General features: G+C 44.1%; 1 protein-coding gene across 6 annotated transcripts in view; it reads left to right on the top strand.

The window, feature by feature from the left end:
* The window catches only part of TCF20 (transcription factor 20), a 118,288-nt gene that overhangs the window by 42,972 nt on the left and 54,062 nt on the right, over positions 1 to 21,254 (top strand). For 3 of the 6 annotated variants that reach the window (XR_003916206.1, XM_029963573.1, XM_029963569.1), the window contains exon 1: positions 12,585 to 12,712. The exons of 1 other annotated variant lie outside the window; for it this stretch is intronic. The gene's annotated coding sequence lies outside the window, so the exon portion shown is untranslated. Of the gene's footprint in view, positions 1 to 4,199; positions 4,242 to 9,473; positions 9,489 to 12,584; positions 12,713 to 21,254 lie in introns of those variants that run through there. 2 more of the 6 variants (XM_029963570.1, XM_029963572.1) reach the window with 2 other exon arrangements.

The following is a 21,254-nucleotide window of genomic DNA, read 5'->3' as shown; positions in this document are numbered from 1 at the left end:
TTTTTTTCGCTGTGTCCAATTTGCCATTCACTTTAAATTTTGGACAAAGACGGGGGCAGTGGGTGGGTGGCTTTGAGTTTTGTGATATAATATGACTGGAGCAAAAGAGTAAAGCGTAGACAATTAAGGATCGGTGCGAGAGCTTTGCTCATTCAGTCTGTTGAGGAAGCCGTCATTTTGTGTTAGTGTGTGCATCTGGAGGAGGAAGGATAGTGGAGAGTGACAGTGGAAGGATGCCTGACGTTGTGGTGTATTTGTACTTGCGAAACACCCGCTCCAGGAAAGGAGGGCTTCAAAAGAAAGGAATGAGGGAGAGGGGGTCCTTCTCAATTTGCTCTGCGGTGAAGCCACTTCAGACTGGACTCTCGCTGCTGGGAACGTGATGTTTTCTTGCCTCCATGAAAGGGGAGGGCTGAGGAAGGAAAAGTGCATGCAGGTGTCAGGCTCCTTGCTGCCACCTCTCTGCCTATGCACCTCGCCCCGATGACCGGGGCTTCTCTGCTGCTCCGGTTCGCGAAGCTCCTGGGAAAAGCACCGCATCCCGTCTGCAGCACCAAGCTCCTCTCCACTCCCGGGTCACTTGGGTCCCTCTGCTGCACTTCACTCCTAAAGACCCAGAGCACATCCTGCTTTTGTAGTTATTTATTTCTTTATTTCAGCTACTGGACCCTGGCTGTCCTCTGCCAATACGTTTCAAGGCTGATGAATAGCACCCCCTGCAGTTATAAACCTGATCTTTTGTAGCACAGATGTATAATTAATTGTGCAGCACTTTTGCAGTCTGAACAGGCAAGTGTATTCTTGGAAGACACCCACGTACTGCCGCCTGCTTCTCAGACTCCCAGCTCCACGACCCTCGGAGAAGGGAGCTGTTGGCCACAACTTAAGAGCCTCTGTCCTACCCGTAGTGATGTGAAATAGGATTCAAATCCAGGGCTTTGGTGTAAAAGCCAAAAACGCCGCCACAAACAACCCCAAACCCAAAGCACTGCTGCACCGCAGGACTCCTCTGCCTCTGCTCCGGCATGAAAGAACTTTTAGGGTTATTTGCATCTTTGTTCCATCACAATGGTGATACTTAGGGATTTTTCCCCCTTCTTTCTTCTCTCAGAGGGGAAGTAAGTTTGTAAAGGACTTTGAAGATAAAAATCCTTGTCTGCACTGAGTACTGTCTGTTGGCTTGTCTGGGAAATGAAACCTGGAATCACCCTGCATTCCCCTTGGAGGTTTAAGTCAAAAGAGCCATTGAGGTTTCCTCCTTTGGACCTCTGGCCCCAGGGAGGGCAGAAGTGGGGGTGTCTGAGTGGGACTGGAGGGACACTGCCTATGAATCTGGAAGGTGGGGGGCGAGGAGGAAAATGCACCCTGTGAAACTGAGGGCAGAGGACATCGGGGATGTGATTTAGCTAAGATTAGATACAGAAGAGATTTTAAGCCTCATTATTTTGTCTGGGTATGGCAGGATTGTCCCCTATGGGGCTTTCCTCAGTTCTTTATCTACACCTGCTTTTAAATGACTCCTGAAAGAGCAGAAAACAGTGGAGAAAACCCTTTCCTTTGATTTCTCTTCGTCTGGGGACATGGGGACATCCATCGCCCAGGACTGTAACCACTGGTGTTCAGGCAGGGGGGAGGCATGCATCACTTCAGCCCCATGCTAGGATATGAAAGGATTAAATCCCTTTCCTAAGCAAAGTGGAAGGTCCCCAGGTGTCTTCTCTCAGGCTCAGAGATTGTAGTGGGAGAAAGAAGCAGGATCCAGCTGGGTAAGAGACCTCATCAAGAGGATAAAAGCATTTAGGGTAAAGGACAGTTTGTCTCCCCGAGTAGGGGAAGTAATCAGTGAGGATGTGCAAGGGTCTCTTAAAAAGCCCTAGGCAGGCAATGCATATATCAGAAAAGAATTTCCAGGCAGTGGTGAAGGGGAACGAGCTGAAAGCGTTAATTAGTTGCCCTCTCTGCCCAACCCCCCTCCCTGTTTCTGTTAAAATATTCCCTTTCTTATAACCACCACTGCTTTTTTCATTCTTTCTTTCTTTCTTTTTTTTTTTTAAACTTCTGTCTCAATGAAAAGGATTGTTAAGGAAATCCCCTACATATCACTTAAGGCTAGCTGCTGAATTACTGTTTCTCGAGATGAGATAAATGCTAGCTGATTATAAATAGAGTGACTACCCTTTTTCGTCAATATTAGGCGTAAGCCGACACCTTGATCTTCAGCCTGTGGCATGAATCACACTGTAACAGTTGCTAGTTTCAAAGAGTAGTCATCCCTTCTCTCATGCCATGCTCCCTGCTGTGGAGAGGCTTGGCCCTGATGGGGGGATCCCTGGGCTGTGGGCAGGTACCCCAGGGGATGTGAAACTTCACCCGGTGAAATGCTTTCTCTCCACCAATGTAACCAGTGTCCCTTCATTAGACCTGGGTTCAGCCAGGGTTATCAGGGGGAGGACTGCAGCCCCCCTCTGCCCAGTGCTGCTGCTCCTCAGTGAAAGCGTTCATGTTGGGATGGCTTGTGTTCTTATCTGTGGGTTTGGGCTGTTTCTAAAAATTGCTAAAACCAGTGGAAACACATTGAGTTGGTAGGTTGACATGAACTATGCTTGCTGAGGCACCTGTTCTTGCTTCTGTGCTCACTGGTGATGTTCTAAGAAGTAGTGCTGACCTTATTTTCAGAGCCCTGATGAAACCAACAGTATTTTGTTTAGGTCTAATTAGTCAGAGCACGTTTACAGAAAAGTTAAAGGGGGGGGCCTCCGTCCTAATCACCTCTCTGGGCAAATGTCCTGGAATCCTGAAACAGAAGCAAGTTACTTAAGATTTTTCTGCATGGCTTGGACTCTCTAAAGATAGGTCTGTCCAGTCTTTACAAAATTAAATGCTACTTGCTTAACCCAGGGCAGCTCTCTGTTACCTAATAGCTTTTAAAGCATTTTCATCACTTAGGTTAGGTGATATGAATGAAAATACGCTACTTTCCCCCACCCCAAATGTGTCAGTAGTGCTCATAAATAGTTGAATACGTTGTGTTTAAAGTTGTAAGTTCTGTATGTTCTCATGTGCCCTATCCTGACTTGGATTTGAGTGTGACTTTAAAGTAATTCAGGGCACTAAAATAAGACATGAACATCTTTTGAAATGTAGAATTATGGTGTTTGAGCATTGAATATATTTTAATGAGATCCAAAGTAATTAAAGTGGTTGTGTTTGAAGTAGGGTTTTTCCTCATGTTCTGTCAGCAATAGGAGATATAAGTAAACTGTGGTGGAACTTTAAAAATATTTTTAATAAACCAATCTTCTCAGATGAATCAGGACCAGAGAACGTCACTATATGTGACCAAAAAAAGCAGAAGTTGGTTTATATGACAAGAAGTTAATGAGATTTCATGCAACGTCTATCTTTAGTGGACCCTTAGGTTTCTACTACCCAATAGAAATACAGCCTTCTTACCAGATGAACATAGAAGACTTTCTTGGTTTTTGTCCAGTCTGATGCCTTCTGCTTTTGCCTCTTGCTGCTGCAAGCCCTTCTTATGTGCTGCTTCATGTGCTTGAATTATGAAGCACGGTAGCAGCAAGGTGACTGGAAGAACTAACGCCATTTCTTCAGGGACCTTTTTTTCTCTTCTGTTGTCACAGCTGAGATTCCAAACAGCTATTGCATGCATCAGGGAGGAAGCCAACAGGGAGCAAAGTAAGAATGAAAATCTTAGTTGCTTCTAAAAATTTGGAACTATATGTCATGGGGATTTAGGCTTGTTAAGCCCAGAAATTCCCACTTCCCTGTGGGCAATAAAAAAACACCCCAGCAAATGAAACCTCTGTAAAAGGCCACCAGAAGTAAAAGAAAACAAAAATCCCTTTCTGTAAAACATGTTCAGGCAAGGCAGTTCTAATATTTGAATTTCTACTTTTATTTAGATATGCTTAGCAATTCAGATAATGAAGATTTATTGATGGTCTTTTCTGCCTTGTCGGAGACAGTCTTGCTGGGGAATCATATTTGTATGGCTTTCTGTTTTTATTTCCACCTTCATTACTTTGGGCATCTGCATGGAAATGCAATCAGCTTTTCCTCAAAAGTTCAGCTGCTGTTGTTTCTAGCTTTTTCTGCTGCAGTCAGATTCTTTTGTCCACAGCATCACAATCACTTCCACAGCAACTAATTCTGTTCTGCCAGAAGCAGCTTTTTGGCAGGAGGTAAAAGGAAGAAGCAGAAGAAGCAGAGCAGGTCTTAAGGTACAAAGATCCTATTTTCATGAATCAGCTCTTTGTAACGGGAAGATGAGAGGACAGAAGTGCTGCAGTATTCAAAGACAGAGCAGAATTGTCTCTCATATGGGTGTGTTAATTTTTCTCCTGCTATGATTTTCCTTCCTTTGAGATGCTCCAAAGTCTTTCAATCCAGTTGTTGCTCTGTTGCAGGAATGGAGTGGTAGGACTTAACACCTTGGCTTATGGAGATGGTTCTAGTGTCTGGAGGAGAGCCGCTTCCAAGTGATGCAACCAAAACATGAGAGTCAGTATGTTGAGAATCTGTGCTTGTCCAAAATACTTTCCAGCAAGCACACAGATCCTTTGGCAGTCTTAAGGAGAAAAGTTCAATATCGGTGAATGAATGAGAGCCCTCCCTGTCTTTGTCGCAGTTCCTCGGGAGACATCTGGTACTGCTTCTCCCTTGTGTAGGGTCAGATATAACACTTTTTGTCTGAAGTAAGTATAAAAGAAATAGGAGGAAGGTATGGGAAATCCTGGGGCTAGGTAGGAAGAGAGGTAGGAAATGTTAATGAATGCAGCCATGCTGATGTCTTTCTTGGAGAAAGAGAAACAGGCGAGCTGCCCTTGCTTTACACTTGCTTAAAGATGTAGTTGTCCCACCGTGAATATAAGTTTCAGTCCCTGGTTGCGTGACCTGTAGGTGCCTGATCTTGCTGTCGTGTTTTGTATTCTCTGTCTTCAGTGCCCATTCCCGTAGCATCTAAAGGCCTCTAGATGAAAGCCATAAAAGTGCAGTGGTGAGCCTGTGCATGACATGAAATTGTGTAACAGGGGAAGGGCTTAGGATAAGGGTAATATCTTGAAGGGACAGGTGCCACGTCTGTGAAATCTGCATGCCTGACTCGGCGGACACTTCACCTTCCTGGTGCTGCTGGTTCAGTGCTTTTCATTAGCGATGAAACCTTTTGTAAAGCAGAAGAAATCTCTCAGAGGACCCCACCAGCTGCATTCAGAAATCATCTTTCCTCTAGCAAACACTGGGGTGCTCAGAGCCTTTCCCACATACATTACCTGCAAATTTGTTCGCTGCATCACTTACTGTCCTCCCCCCTTCCAGGCAGAGGGAGCTCAGAGGGTTTGTGGAGATGAGAGGTGGCTGAGGTCAGGAATGGTGTCATACTTCTGTTTCCCCTCCAAGCTGCTAATGTATGCTTCTGGAGAGCCATACGAACTGAGTAATTACTGAATTACGGCTAGATCAGAAGTGGTGACCTCAAAGACAGAGGGAGACTCTCCATCTCCATTTGTCAGTCCTCTCGGGGTCAGAAAGACCTTTTTTCCCTGGGATCTGGGAGAGTGGGGAAGGGGCTGTGCAAGGTAAGCCTCACTTACATTAAGGCATAACAGGGAAAAACATTTGCTTTAGCCATTGCAGAATTCATGTGCAGTAGGAGTGTCAACATTGCTTGCATGTGTGCACTGACAGCAGCACTGGTAGGAGCAATGGCACTAACCCTGAGGGCTACTTAGGGGGCTTTATTTTGCTCAGAATCTCCCACCCACCATAGAGGAGGGTGCCAAGTCTTGAGACCCTTTTCCTGCCTGTCTCTGCCTTGTCTGTGCCTCTGTCCTCAAAAGCATTCTGATTAGGAGGTGGCAGGAAGGGTTTCTGGGAGGAAATGGGCAGGATTTGGAAGATTTCTGTTGTGGTAGTACCATAGTGGCTCTGTACAATTATGGCTGAGCTGATTTTCTTGCACTAAAAGCAGAGACTTCAATCTTTCTTTTGACTGTAGTGTAGTGCATCGGCTAAATTTACAGCACTCTCTGATGATGGAATGTATTTGCTGGAAATTACGTGCAAACCTGTTTAGTTTGTTGCGTTGATTGTAAAATTGATGCTTTAAGGTTTTTTTTTTTTGTAAGTAATCATTTTTGGCCTTAAATCTCTGTTTTTTTTTTTCTTTTCAGAATTGAAGGGTGATTTACTTATAAGTTGCTTTAAGAGCTTATAGATGCTACTGATGACTTTACCCTGAAGCAGAAAAGCTTGCATGAGTGTTGGATTCCCACTCTTGATAGTGTGTTTGCAGAATTGAAGCCCTGGTAGTATGATGGGGTTACTTTCTTCATTTGTCCTAATAATGTTTTATTTATAATTTTTTTTTTTGTAACTGATGGTGGTCAAGTAAGTAGTTGTCACTGAATGGCCAAGTCAGAAGGTTGAATTTTTTCCTTCTGAAAAGAAAATGAAACGTTCAGTGGCTAAGAAAAACTTGGTGATGTGAACAAGGTGTACTAATGACAGTGGTTTTTCATCCGAAGTCTGCAGACAGCCAAAAATTAGTTTCTGAGAGAATGAAATTATCCATTAAGCTCAGTGGGGCTGTATATTGAAGCCTGATGGATCACTTTGAAAGCTGCAAAGGATATGGCGTCTATGCTTGCGTGATATTTAACTAATACAGTTTTGATAGCTTTGTTTTCATTCTGCACTTTTATTGACCCTCTCTATTACCAGTGATGTCTACTGTACTGCAACAGCTGACAATAGTATGAATTTGCCTGTAATTTATAGCACGATTTCTTTTAAAACTTCATTTCATCCTTTAAAATCAGCTGTGTACTTTTGAGCTTGTAAATATTGAGCAACTTGTGCTGTATTTCCCCTGTAACGCCTATAAAATAATCATTAGTGGAGATGTGGAATGCTGCTGTGCACCAGGCTAGAGATCTAGGTATTTAAGTATGCTAATTCACTTATTTTTGGTCCTTTGAAAAATATTTCAATTAATGAATGTTCACTGTCCTTGTAGTTTTATAGCACTTTTTTGAGCATTTTACAAAACTTTTGCTATTTATGCTGCAACTTCATTTTGGACATTAAGTGAAAAATAACAAGCTTATCTAGATAAGCTGTGCTCTCGCGGTTTTGTATATACCAAAGGATTTTACCTTAAGGTAAGTTTAAGTTTAACTTAAGTTAGAGCACTCCAAGCACTCCTACCTTATAAATCTACATAAAGGATCGACCTCAATTGATGCTTCACTTCAAAATCAGAAAACAGATAATGGAAAATCAAATTATAAAAACCTTATCGAGTTCCCCCACCCCATTACAGCTTTTATCACAGTCCGGGATCCCCAGGGGGAATGCTGCTCTAACCAAGCTCTTCGCATGCCATGGCAGTCAACAAGATTAAAGCTGTTTCCTACTACAGCAACCTCGCGGCTTGTCACAGGGAATGTGCTGTCGGAGCCTCTTCTCCAGGCAAAGGAAGCGATGATCTCCACCTCCCGTGAGCGAAGCACCGAGCCTTAAATACTACATGCAAATGGGCGGCCAGTGTTAAGGAGAGCAGGGGTGTGCTGCGCTGCGAGAGCAACAGGGCAGTGCCTGTGTGCTCCAACTGCAATTCCCAGGGAGCTGCTGTGGAGCGCGTCACAGTAATTTCATCGGAAGGAGATAAGGCATAGATAACAGCAGTAGACTTCCCTCTGAAAGGAGCCATTGCCTGTTGAGTCCAAAAAGGAGCAGGCAAGTCTTTCCTGGATAATCCTGATGCACAATTGCCTGGCCAGCAGCTCGGAGTCCCTGACATCCACGAATTCTTAACTTGAAAGACACATGGTAGAAGCACGTGTAATTGTTGTCTGCTCTGGTTGTTTTCCCCAGACTACTGGCATCATTGCAGCCCTATCTAGATGGAATTCCAGCCAGCCTCCAAATTATTTTTGACAGATAACACATGGTACAAGATGCGGTGGTTCGTATTTATTTTTCATAAAAAGCAAGTCACCTGTGGAGGAGCCATCAGTGAAGTTGTCAACTGGCTGTGCTTACAACAGTCCTCAGCAGTTCATTGCTTTTTGGATGAGCTATGAGCAGGGGCCTTCTCTCAGAATACCGCTTGCTGAGGATCTGGGAAACAAAGCACTTATTGAAACTGTCCGTATCTGCTCAGTAAAGTTCCTCGCAAAGCGAGTTTTAAATGATGCTTGAGCTTTCCCTGCCCAGCACTTGGAGCTTCACAGGCTGCCAGCCTCCTCCTGCATTTTCACGTGAAATGCTCTCAGTGGCAGATGGAGGAAACTGTAGTGTCATATAGAGCTTCCTTTGCTGGCATGCAGGCTTAAGTGAAGGAGGTGATGATTTGACAGGTGCTGCATCTTTGCTCTTAAGCTGCCCCCTCCACCAGTCTCCTTGCCCCCTCACCCTTAACCCCAAAAAGTAATGAATCTGAAAAAGGCTTAATCGTTTCCCCAGCAAGGAAGCGCAGCTGGACCCACCGGGCTCCCAAAAGCAAGGCCGGGAGGGCGCTCGGAGGGAGGGCTGGCGGTGGCCCGGGCGGTGCGGGGCTGGCGGGGCACTGCGGGGGCAGGAGAAGCCCGGGCCCCGCCGCCTCCATGTTGTGTACAGAGCTCCCCGCGGCTCCGCTGAGGCACCTCTGGTTCGGGGGCCGCCGAGCCCGGGTGTGCGGCCTGACCGCCGGCTCGGAGGGTGCTCTAGGGCTCCGCGCCGGTGGAGCGGCTTCCCAGCCCCCTGGCAGGAGCCCTCCGAGCCCGGCCACCGCTTGCGTGCGGGGAGAAGCGAACGACCAAAGCCCTTTTCCTGAACTAGCTTGGGGGCGGGAGGGCAGTGCTGATGAGGGAGAAGGGGGAGCGGTGGCCTCCCGCGCAGGCGAGCGCGGGCCGGGCCGGGCCCGGGCGTGTCCGGTGCCGCCGCAGGGGGCGGGGCGGGCGGCACGCGCGCGCAGGCGCGCCTCGCCCACGTGCTGCCCGGCGCGCGGAAGGGGGAGGGGGGGAAGTGTGGCGCGCGGCCCCTTAAGCGGGGCGCGTGGTGGTAGGGAGGGGCGGGCGGCTTTTCTCGCGCCCGCCGCCGCCGCGACGCCGCAGGCACGTCCCTGCACGCGGGGGCGCGCGCCGCGTAGCGTCGCTCCCGCCTCCCCTCCTCGCGCCTCACTATCCCTCCCGCGCGCCGGCCCGGACCCGCCGCCTCTCGGCGCCGGTTTCCCGCTGGCGCGCGCGCTGGCAACCGCCATCAGCGCCGCCATTTGCTTGCGGGGGTCAGTGATGACACCTGTGTTATTTCTTGTGTGTGAGGTGCGGGTGAGGGAGCACGATGGGGCCGGACGCCCCCGGCGGCCCGCCGCCCGGCTCCCGCAACCCACACCCGGGCCCGCTGCCCCCCGCTGCTGAGCGGCCCTCACCCGCCCGCCCGCCGCGGCGGGGGCGCCGAGCACGGCGGCGGTGGGGGGGGGGTCTCAGGTAAGGGGTGACCGCGCTCACACGGGCTGGGTCGGTGTGTGCGGGAGGCCTCGGAAGGGAGCGCGGCTCCTGGCGGGGGAGGCCGGGGCTCCCTGGGCATGTGAGGGCTCATCCGTGAGTTGGGTGAGCGCAGGGTACGAGGAGGGCTTGTGAAAGGGCTCTTGGGAAGTTTATCCTTCTTCACCTCCCCCTTTTTCTTTAAAGAAAAAACTGTTTGTTTACGTGTGTTCAGAGAGGCCCTCGTATTGTGTGGTGAGGTGCCCACCTGTTTTCCTGCCCCGGAAGAGTGGTCTTGTGCAAGAATTGTGAAGTTTTTGTGGGAATTGGTGCTTCTGCTCAAGGGATAAACGATTAAAACTGTTGGAGGGGATGGATGCACCATGTGCTCCAGTTGCAGTAGGTGGACGGGCTGTTTTGAGAATGTTTAAGGTTCGCAGCGCTTTTCTGCTTTGTGGAGGCTCAGTGCAGCGTTGTTCATCTGAAGAGATAATCAGGATATAACTGTGTTTGGGCTACCCAGAGGATCAGATTGTCTTTTGTTAATGCTGCTTACTTTGCTACAAGTTGTGTTTAGGACTGCAGTTGGAAGTTATTTTTCCTTACCTTGAGGGAAGACTTAAGAGAAAGTTATGTAACCCAAGTGTTTTAACCTATGTATCAGAGCTGTGTAATGGCTCTGGGACTCTGTTATTAAGTTGCAAATAAGAGCACGTTTGCGTGTGAATCAACAAGCGATTGTCTATGTGAGTAGATTTGGCACCACCAGAATCCTTTATTTCTTGTGTGTACTGTCTTTTCCATAACGTTCCCCCTACATTAAAAGGGCAGGCAGATTGATTAAACTGCAGCATTATTTCCTTTACCATTCCAGTTTGGGTTAAGTCCTCCTTTGAAAACAAAAGAAAAATAAGAGGTACACCTGTGAGGGGATTGAGTTTCAGAGCTTTCTGTGTTTGGGTTAGCATTTTGAAAGCTATTCACGTCTGTGTCGCTTGTTGCCATCTGTTGATGCGTCCATGGGTAATTCTTTGGAGCGTTTGATTTTTAACATGCTTCCTGACCAGTAGGTGTGCATGGAGCAGTTGGATCACCTCTATACCCAGACTTTGTAGAACAATAAAGTGACTGGATGATGGAGATACAGCAGCCTCTGGGTTAGGTTTGTAGCACGTTGGCTGAACTTAATTCAAGAAGAGCTGATTTCTTTCATCTGTTGTTTAGGCTGCTTTTTGGTAAGATAACTTTGTTTTTTGAGGCTTAGAGATGAGTATCACATAGAGCATAACCAAGTCCATTTGGTTAAGTGTATGTGATAAATAGTTTTTAGTATTGTTGTTTATGAAGTTACATTTGGCTGAAGTGTTTTGGTTTTTTTTTTCCCCCTTAAATCTACATCTTTAAATAGAGTTTCATATTTATTTGTTCACTTTAAATTGAGTTGTTTGAAGCTGTATTATTTCATCGGTTGTCTCTGCATTAGATTCAGTTGGCATATAAAAAGGCAGCTGCATTAACATGCTGCAGAAAGAATTACTATTAAAAAAAGGAAAGAGATATTTATTAGTTTAGTCGTCTGTCTCTTAAACTTTGTTAATATTACAAGGAGAGGAGAATAGTATTGCCTCATTTCTGTAAATTGTTGGTACATGAAATGGGTATTTTTGAATGTTCTGGTTAAATTAGCAGGCAAGCTACTATGCCTTCTGAGTGGGAGTATGACAACACCTTTTATATAAAATATATGACTTGCTACTCTACTCTTTTAATGCTTATAGTTTTGGGATAGCTTTTGGACTTTGTAATATTAGACTTAAACATCTGGTGGGAGGTCTTTAGATCTTCTTGCAGGTTTGGTATTCTTCAGACTACTTAGCTTTAAGTCTCTTAGCATCCTTTCTAGTAGAATTTTATGTGTTTTGACACGATTTTGAGCTTTGACCACTAAATCAGGTTTCAGAGGCTTTGGGATTGATGAAACATGCATTTTTGCTGAAATGTATAGTTTAATATACCTTTGCAGCCTGGAGCAGGTTAATCATGGTTCCCTATGTGAAAAGAAATAGGAGCAGATTTGTTATTAGCAACTTTAACAGGAGGTCAGGAATTTTGTTTTTGTTGTTGTTCCTTTTCTTTGTTACTAATGCTCCATTAAAAAGGCTGGAAATGAATTTTTGTTAAAGGAGAAAATCTGTTTCTGTAATGCATAAATAACAACTAAAGGTTTTTCAAATGAAACAGAAAACTTATTTGTGTATTTTAAAGGAGACCTTTTATTGTCAGAAGAGGCTTCCTTAATCTTTATTAGAAGAAATGGGGAGGTATTAACCTGTTTACTGTATTTTAAAGGATACTCAGATTAAATTTAAAGACTTAAAAAGGTGTAAGTAAAAACATGCTTTTTACTTCTTAGTATGGTTTTTGCCTATAATTCGTACATGTATAAAGCCTGTGGGACAAAGCGAAATGTGTAGGGTTTGAGATTTTCCCCCTTTCCCACTTCCCGTGGAAATGTGTGCAAAGATGACCTTTTGGGCTCTTGGTACAAAGTTAAAAAGAAAATCATTGCATAGTCCGTCTCTCCCTTCCTTTTTAGGTCATGTTTAACTAAACCACCCATGAAGCACAGCAAAATGGCAGCAGTGCCGCTCTTGGAAGGGTCCCTCCGTAGGAGCTGTATTGCACAGTTCCTGTTGCTAGTCTACCAGCTTGGCAGGTTTCTCTCTGGAGTGAGGGCATAATATGTAATAAGCTGGAGCAGTTTTATGCTGCTTGCTTGGATTCCCTGTAATTTTAGATAAGGATGTATTTAAGAGTTTATAGCTGGCTGTGCATATCTTGCCTTTTGACACAGGGTATGCCAGATCTCTGTTTGGGTGGGATAGCTTTTTAATTAAAAGATACGTTTATTTTTTAATACTCTGTTCAGTTATGTTTTGTACTTATGAAGGGTATTAGGCTAATGTTTTGGGAACCTGAGATTTTTTAACTTCAAAAGATTTAGTAACGTTTTTGGCAGTGCTGGCGTCTCAGGCTTCAGTGTGTACCGTAACTGGCCGTGTGAGAATTTGTGTTACTTAATCTTGTGGTTGGCCTCCAGAAATTGTTGTACATAATCTTTCCTGTCTTGAAGAGCCAACTAATGTGCTGATTTGTTGATGAAGACTGGACTGAGACCAACCAACTCTTCCCATTCAAGAAATTAAACTGCACTCTGATAGCAAAAGGTGGTTTTTATTGACTCTTGGTGAGATTGCTCTCAAAATAATGTTTTGCTTTCTGGTTTAGCTTTTGGACTTTTGAAATAAAAAATAAAGACTGTCTTAAGTATTTAAAACCCCTTTTAATAGTGTTGATATGCTATGCAGAATTTTCTTAATTGTAGAAGCTGTTTAGTGTTACTGATAGAGAACACAAACATAGTGTAAGCAGAGGTTTATACTTGTCTAAAATTATGCAGAAGAGGCTGTTCCTGTAGTGGAATCTTGATGTGCAATTCTGTTTCTATCAAACTTTTCTTATTAAAAAAAAAAAAAAGAAACAAAAGTTGGTTCAGTTATTCCCATGACTCGTGTCTCCTTCCTTACAGGTTTTGAGTAGACTTTAGTCTTGACTGAACTGGAAAAATGGGAGATGTCTTAGCTGTGTACAGCACTGCTGGTACATCAGTGTCACACTAGTGTCTACCTACACTACTCCTTGGTTAGTTCAACTGAGCCTTTCCACTGCTGATTACCACTAAGATAGGTATTGATTTGTTTGGGGACCCTTGGAAAAGCAAAATATGTTCTTCATTATGCATGTACATGTGTTTCCTTTCTCTTTAAAAAAAGGAGAGGGGAAAAATAAAAAGCTACATCCAAAGACTTGAAAGTTAAGGCTGACATGTAATCAAAAGTGGATTCTGTTTAGCCTTGCTGGAGGATAAGATCAGCTCTAGGTGTTCTAGAGTCTTGTGATATGCTGCCTATTTGCCTTTGAAGACAAAAAATGTGAGAACTGAATTTTACCTATTGAACTTGTTTGTGCTGCGCTTGTGAACCACAGCACAAGCAGTCAAACTTTCAGTTTTCACCTGGATACAAAAGAGCAGTCATGTTGCAGTAAGATTTCTGGTTTTTCCTGCCTCTTACCCAGTGATTCCTCAAGAACAGAGTTAAGAATTGGTAGACAAAAGTGCAACCATCTTCTTATCAGCTCAGCCTGGAGACTGAATACGCAGGTGGTTTTTCCAGCGTTCTTTGTGTTTGTAACCTGTGATGATATTAGAAGAGTGGAAGAAATGTTACCAGGTTCTTTGTGGGAGAACCCTGGCTTGAGTCCCTTTGAGATTTGATCTGCTCTCCATTTAAGAAGCCTATTATTTCTTGCCTGCATTGTGAGGCAACAAATACAAAAAAGCTAGGAAAATTACTTTCCCCCCCACCTCTTCACTGCAAGCACGCAGGATGTCTGTGTTCATACCAATAACTGTACGGAATCATTGTGTATTCAGTGCTGGAATATGATGATTTATTTTGTAGTATTTTACTGATATGAACTCAGTCATCTAATTGCTAGTAAATTGCAAATCATAAACAGAACCCTCTGATGAGCTCTGATAAGAGCTCAGTATGTATCTAGAAATTGTATGGGGAGCCACTATGCTAGAAGCCATAGAACAGTTTATTGGAAGTATTGTTCATATCATTCTTCCTGTATTATGTGCTGCAAACTGTTGTTGATAGCTTTTAACTGATCTGAAGACTTGGTATTAGCAGAGCTGGCTGAATGGCTTGTGTCCACATACAGCATCATTAATGACTGTTAAAAACATACCTAAAACTTATTAACTAAAAGAAAAATATGCACTGTCACACTTGCCAGAACAGGAATAAACCATCGTACACCATCAGGAAATGTTGTTAATCAGCCTCCAATATGGTATCTTCACTTTGCTGTTACCTGTGGTCAAATGCCTGGATACACTTGAATTTCCATGAGATTTGATTAGTCCAGCAGTGTTTTCTATGAGTAGACGTTCTGGAATAATGGGAGTGCTATATGTGACTTTTTAAAATTAACACAAATGGTTATATGATAAATGTAGCGAATGCCGTGTGATCAGCATTATGCTGTCTGCTGGAAATACAAAACAACAGGGCAGAAACAGTCTAGGAGGTTCCTGGAGTGTGGGGCAAATAACATCTGACACAGCTGGTGAATGAGACAACTAGGGAAGGCAGCTGCTGGACCTGTTGTCTGTGAACAGAGAAGCACTGGTGGGTGGTGTGATGGTTGGAGGCCATCCTGGGCACAGCAATCACAAAATTATAGTTTTGAGTTCTTGGAGAAGTAAGGGAGGGGGCTCAGCAGAACTGCCACATTGGACTTCCAGAGAGCAGAGACTCTGGCTTGTTTAGGAGCCTGGTTGACAGAGTCCCTTGGGAGGCACTCCTGAAGGGCAAAAGAGTCCAAGGAAGGCTGGACATTCTTCAAGAAGGAAATCTTAAAGATGCAGGAGCGAACTGTCCCCATGTGCTGAAAGACAAGCCAGCAGGGCAGAAGACTGGTCTAGCTAAACAGAGCTTTGGCTGGAACTTGTGGAGAAAAAACTCATGGAGTTATGACCTTAGGAAGAAGGGGCAGGCAACTCAGAAGGACTGCAAGGATGTTGTGAGATTACACAGAGAGAAAATTAGAAGGATCAAAACCCAACTGCAACTTAACCTGGCTATTTAATCTGCCATGAAAGACAATTAAAAAATGTTTTTATAAATACAGTAGCAACAAAAGGAGAGCCCAGGGGAATCTCCATCTTTTATTGAATGTGGGGGGGAAACACAGTGACAAAGGATGAGGAAAGATGGAGATGCTTAATGCCTTTTTGGCTTAGTCTTTAACAGTAAGACCAGTTGTTCTCCGGATATCCATCCCCCTGAGCTGGAAGACAGGGGTGGGGAGAAGAATGAAGCCCCCATAATCCAAGGGGGAATGGTTAGCAACCTGCTACACCACTTAAAAACACTCAAGTCTGTAGGGCCAGATGGGATCTACCCAAGGGTACTGATTGAGCTGGTAGAAGAACTCACCAGGCCTCTTCCCATCATTTACCAGTAGTGCTGGCTACCCAGGGAAGTCCCATTTGACTGGAAGTTGGCAAATGTGATGCCCGTTTGCAAGAAGGGCTGGAAGGAGGATCCAGGGAACTGCAGGCTTGTCAGCCTGACTTCCATGCTGAGGAAGGTTTGGAACAGATCTTGAGTGTCATCACATGGCACATATGGGACAACCAGGTTGTCAGGCCCAGTCAGCATGGGTTTAGGAAAGGCAGGTCCTGCTTGACCAGCCTGATCTCCTATGACAGGGTGACCTGCTTAGTGAATGAGGGAAAGGCTGTGGATATTTTCTTCCTGGACCTTAGCAAAGCTTTTGATACTGTTTCACCCCCGGAGAAACTGGCTGCTCCTGGCTTCAATGGGTGCCCTGTTTGTGGGTTAAAAAAACGTGCTGGATGGTCAGTCTGGAGAGTGGTGGGGAATGGAGTTACATCTGGGTGGTGGTCGGTCACAGGTGGTGTTCCCCAGGGCTCAGTGCTGTGCCAGCCCCGTTTAATGTCTTTATCGATGATCTGGGTAAGGGGATCGATGGGATGTACCCTCAGTCAGTTTGCAGACAACACTAAGCTGGGTGGGAGTGTTGATCTGCTGGAGGGTAAGAAGCTCTGCAGAGGGTTTTGTACAGCCTGGATTGAAGGACCAAGGCCAGTGATATGAGGTTCTACAAGGCCAAGTGCCAGATCCTGCACTTGGGTCACAACAGCCACGTGCAGCACTACAGGCTTGGGTCGCAGTGGCTGGAAAGCATTCCAGTGGAAAAGGATCCGGGGGGCACTGGTTGACAGCAGCTGAACATGAGCTGGCTGTGTGCCTAGAAGGCCAATGGCATCCTCCTGACCTGTGTCAAATACAGTGTAGCCAGCCCTGTACACTGGTGAGGCCACACCTTGAATCCTGTGTTCAGTTTTGGGCCCCTCACTAGAAGAAAGACATGGAGGTGTTGGAACGTGTCCAGAGAAGGGCAGTGGAGCTGGTGAAGGGTCTGGAGCAAAAGTCTTATGAGGAGCAGCTCAGGGACTTGGGAGTGTTTAGCCTGGAGAAAAGGAGGCTCGGGAGAGACCATTTCACTCTCTACAGCTACCTGAAAGGAGGCTGTAGCAAGGTGGGGTTCTGTTTCTTCTTCCAAGTGGAGAAACAAGCAATAAGACAAGAGGAAACGGACTCAAATTGCTACAGGGGAGGTTTAAAGTGGATATTAAGAAATATTTCTTCACTGAAGAAGTTGTCAAACATTTGGACAGGTTGCCCAGTGAAATGACAGTCACTGTTCCTGGAGGTATAGACATGTAGATGTCATGCTTAGGGACGTGCTTAGGGACATGCTTTCGTGGTGGCCTTGGCAGTGGATGGGTAGGGGTTGGACTTGATAATCTTAAATGTCTTTTCCAACCTAAATGATTCTGTGATTCCATATAACAGTGTCTTTCCCTCTTGTTTCTCATTTTGTATTCGAAGAAAAAAGAATGTAGTAAACGGTGTTCTGTCATATGGTGTAAATTTTGGGTTGCTGCTGCAGGTTTTCCCTGTTTCATTTCATGTGTATGAGGGTGGAGAGGTTTCCCTTCTTCTCCTTCTCCAACATATTTGCATGAAATGTTGTGTACATCTGATTTTCTGAGGTTCTTGGTCCTGACTGTACCTTGTGCATATTACTACATAAAAATGGTCTTTTAGATAGGTCTTGCTAAGTATAATAGATACAGATAAATGTAATAGATACTTAGCAGGCAGTAAATGAAATGAGGAAAATTGTTACAGAAGGAGGTAGCAGATTGTATTGCAGGGCGTTGCTGAGTGAGTGGCAGGTTCTCTTCTGTACTGTTGGAGAGCGGAAGTAGCAGGAGCATAATTTAGAATTCTCCAAAGTGACGCTGTTTATTTTGCATGAAAAAACTGATCTGCGCTATCCTTACCCCCCTCCATCCAAATCACTGCATTTCCATGGAGAAACATCTCATCCCATTTACTGTGAGAGTGCATAAAGAGAACTCTGCTGCAGAATCATTTGATTGCCAACTGTGGTAGGGCATCATTTTGGGGATGAGCTGGGGGTGTCCACTGCAGTGTGGTGTCCTGCATCTCTGCACTTCTGACTTCAGTCAACATCAAGTTTACTGCGGTTTGGGGAGCAGGGTGGTGACTCTTGCCTGCTGGTCTTTTTTCATTTTGCTTTGGGTACTTTTCTACATTTGATATCTTGCACCTCATCTGGATGTCTTTAGATACCTTCTCATATTCCAGTTTTCAGAGACAAAACTGTGTTCTTTCTTGAGAATTGCTCAGTTGAGTAGATGCTTTTTTTTGAATGATGGTAGTATCCTGCGATTATGATACAGAAATTTAACTTGTCATGTGTTCGTTTTGTTTGTTTCCTTGTCTTTTTGGCTTGCAGAAATACAGCTTGTTACATGTTTGAAAGATGGAATTTGTGGAAAACCAAAGGGGGGTATATATATAATACAGCTGCTGAAAATAGCAAGGGGAGGAGAAGAGGTTAATTATATGTATACTCTATAGCCTAGTCAAAACCCTGTCAGAGTTGGTGGAAAAAGAAAACTTGAGTGAACCTGGGTCAAGCTCACCAGAGAAAGCAAATCTCTTAGCTCAATGAGAAACAGCTTCCTTTTAGGATCTCCCTAAAAGTGGATGGGAGGAGGATTTGGGAAATAAACTTACTTGTTTGTCCATAGAACTGTAGTGTTTATAAAGACTTTGTTGGTCTGTGTTTACTCATGAAGTTTGTCATGATTGGCTCTGTGTGTTCATTGGCCTTCTGAAATAAGCAAAGGAGTAAGATCCTTTAACTCAGTTGATTAACAAGACTTAAAGAATTAAATCAGGAAAAATTCTCAAGGTGGAAGTCACTTTATTGCATCTTTCTAGCTGAAACAAGGTAGCAAATTTCAGTTTTTCTTAGAAAGTTGGTATGTTTTAGAGCAAGGGAGAAAAGAACATCTTGCCTTTTTTCTCCTGTGATAGAACTCTAGGAGTACATTAGCATTATGAAATGATTCTATGTAATCCATCCTGTATGGTTAATGTTAATTGTCCCTCTTTATTTAACCCCCTCATGAGGGGAGGCAGGGTGCAGAAAGAAAAAGTAGAGTCTTCTGGGTTTGTTTTTTCTCTCCTCCCTGGATACAGAATGAATGGCTGCAGGAACTCTTAAGAGACCAATGGGGCTGACTCTCAGAGTAGTGGACCATCTAAGCTCCCTCTGTCTTATTTTGAAATAGTAACTCTAGCATTTCCAAAAATTATGCTCAGAGTGCAGTGTCTTTGTTATCCTCCACTAATCTGTATTTACAGAGGTGTTCTTTCTTCTCTGGTGCTGGATTCATCCCTCCTCGTTGCTTTCAACTGCTGACTTCCCTCAGGATATATGCTCTAGGATACGAGATGGAATACATGCTGTGGAAGCTTTGTCCGTCAGCTCTCCAGCCTCAAAGGCTGCCTGACACTATCACTGTGGTGATAGAGAAATCCTTTGGGGAAGGAGAAAGCTTTAAACCCTGGTTATGAGATCTCTAGTTGTAGGTTGTTAATTTCTCTGAACTGCTTATGCACATTTAAGTTAATTTTGTGCCTGTGGCGTGGTCTGAGTGCCGCTGTCATTCCCCCTGCCTTTGGCTGTGGCAGCAGGACTCAGAAGCCTGGAGTTAAGTGTCTGCGATTCAGAGTGACAAGGTACAGTGTCTTGTTTGTTGGTTACAGTGGCTTGAGTTTATACCATAGAATTTCAGACGTTTAACTGAGATGTGTTAGAAGTTTAATCACTTTATATGCATAAAGTTGATGTGGAAAGATTGCTTCTGGAAGGTTTTCATTGACTCAGTGGGGGAGCTGGTGAGAGGGAACCAATAAAAGTGCTTTAGGCCAAGGCTAAGTATAAACCTCAGGAGTTCTTAACTGTTTGCTCCAACACTGCAGTATGCTGCCTCCTCTCTGTCATCTGTCTCTTGGTTATGCCAGTGTAACTGCAGAGGAAATGCATCATGGGATGGTTCAGGAAACTGGTCCAATCTGAAAAATTCAAAGAAAACCTGCAGAGGTGGGGATGGGCAGATAGATAGGAAGGGGGAAGAACTCCTTCAAATAGTCCTGCAAGTAATCTCTCTGTTGACTTTCTTAAATTTATGAAGCTATTTTGTATTAATCAGAATTGTTTCTCCTGAATCCATGTAACTGTGGCTGTAGTCTTAGTCTCTCCCCGTTAGTCTCAGGAGACAACACTTACTGGAGGAATGGGTCTGCTTCAGCTTTTGGCTTCATCATGAGGCAGATGCTGTGGAATCTAAAGTATGGAGAAATGAGCAAAGTGACATTTAGAGGACATAGGTTGTAGGAGACAAGCAGAAGTGTTACTGAAGGAAAAGTTGTTGTTCCTCTAGTGTGAAAATCTTACAAATGCTTGGAATTTTTTTTTTTTGAGGGCAGTTCAACCAGTTCCTATGTTAGAGAGAAGCCTTTTCTCAAACTCTTTTATCAGTAAACATGATATGGCCTTGACTATTCTGTTCTTAAGTGTGCCACAGCAGTAGTATTTGCAGACCTTCCACACCCAAATTGCTCTTAAATCTGCGTTGATTTAGGGAGATGAAGTGCTGAATTCATAGGAAGAATGATAACCTTGGCTAGTGAAAATTGAAAGTGCTAAAGCTAAATTCCTTGTGTTATCTTAAAGGAACAAAAACTGTCTGTAAGAGCTTTGGAGGACATAAATTTTTGAGTACAGCTTTTCTGCAAATGGACAGTAATTCTTTAATTTGTTAGTTTAAGTACATCAAGATTATATTTCTACCTGTTTTTAATGTTATTTCCTATAATGTAACTAGGTGGTATTATCCTTGACAATAGTTATATCCTAATCAATGGATATATATCTTATATACAGTGCATAGCCTGTATTGTAATAATACTTGCATGTAACTGATAGAGATTTTGTGTCAATGTACTTCATCTGCCTTGAGGAGTTCCTGGGAGTCTTAGTTACAGGTTCATTACACCAGGCATTGCAAAAAAAGAATAAAAAAATTTAATTGTATAGGCTACATTGAATAGAAAAGAAGGACGTGTATTACAGGTAATGTTTAATATGACCCTTACACGTATTCATCTTAGCAACTTGTCATAGTTTGAAGATATAATGCATTTAGGACTTTAAAGGCAGGGGTTGCTACATAGCAACTTTATGAATAAATTATAAAAGTTGCTTAAAAGTTATGTGTTAGGGTTTTTTTAGGTGGAGTTGTTTTTTTGGGGGGGTGTGTGTTTAACTGCTGTATAGTTCTGAGTATTTTTGGTACTGGCTAAATTTCTGCACTGAAAGTGGGAGCTTGGGCAGATAGAACCTGGAAACCTGCTCACACTTTTCTGCTTTCCTCTTGCAAATAATAATTGACTTCTCCTTTTCACTGTCTTCAGTTTTGTAACTAAAAGGTGAAGGTTTAGTGAGAGTTGTGATGTCTTTGCTGAACCTCCAGTCTCGCATGTCTGAGGAGGTGAAGAGCAGATCAGAAGTTGTCCTTGAAGTGGTTGCTCAGATTTTGCTGTATTGCCAAAGCAGACATGATGTTTAGCTGTTTGGAGACATTGGAGGAATGGACACAGGTGAATTTCCAATAAGAGGCACATAATGAGTTGTGAAACTTTTCAGAAGACTAATGAAGTG

This window comes from Manacus vitellinus, unplaced genomic scaffold, assembly GCF_001715985.3.
Source record: "Manacus vitellinus isolate BGI_N305 unplaced genomic scaffold, ASM171598v3 scaffold_5_pilon, whole genome shotgun sequence".
NCBI lineage: Eukaryota > Metazoa > Chordata > Aves > Passeriformes > Pipridae > Manacus > Manacus vitellinus.
The sequence above is the reverse complement of the archived record's forward strand: the minus strand, read 5'-3'. Positions and strand labels throughout refer to the sequence as shown.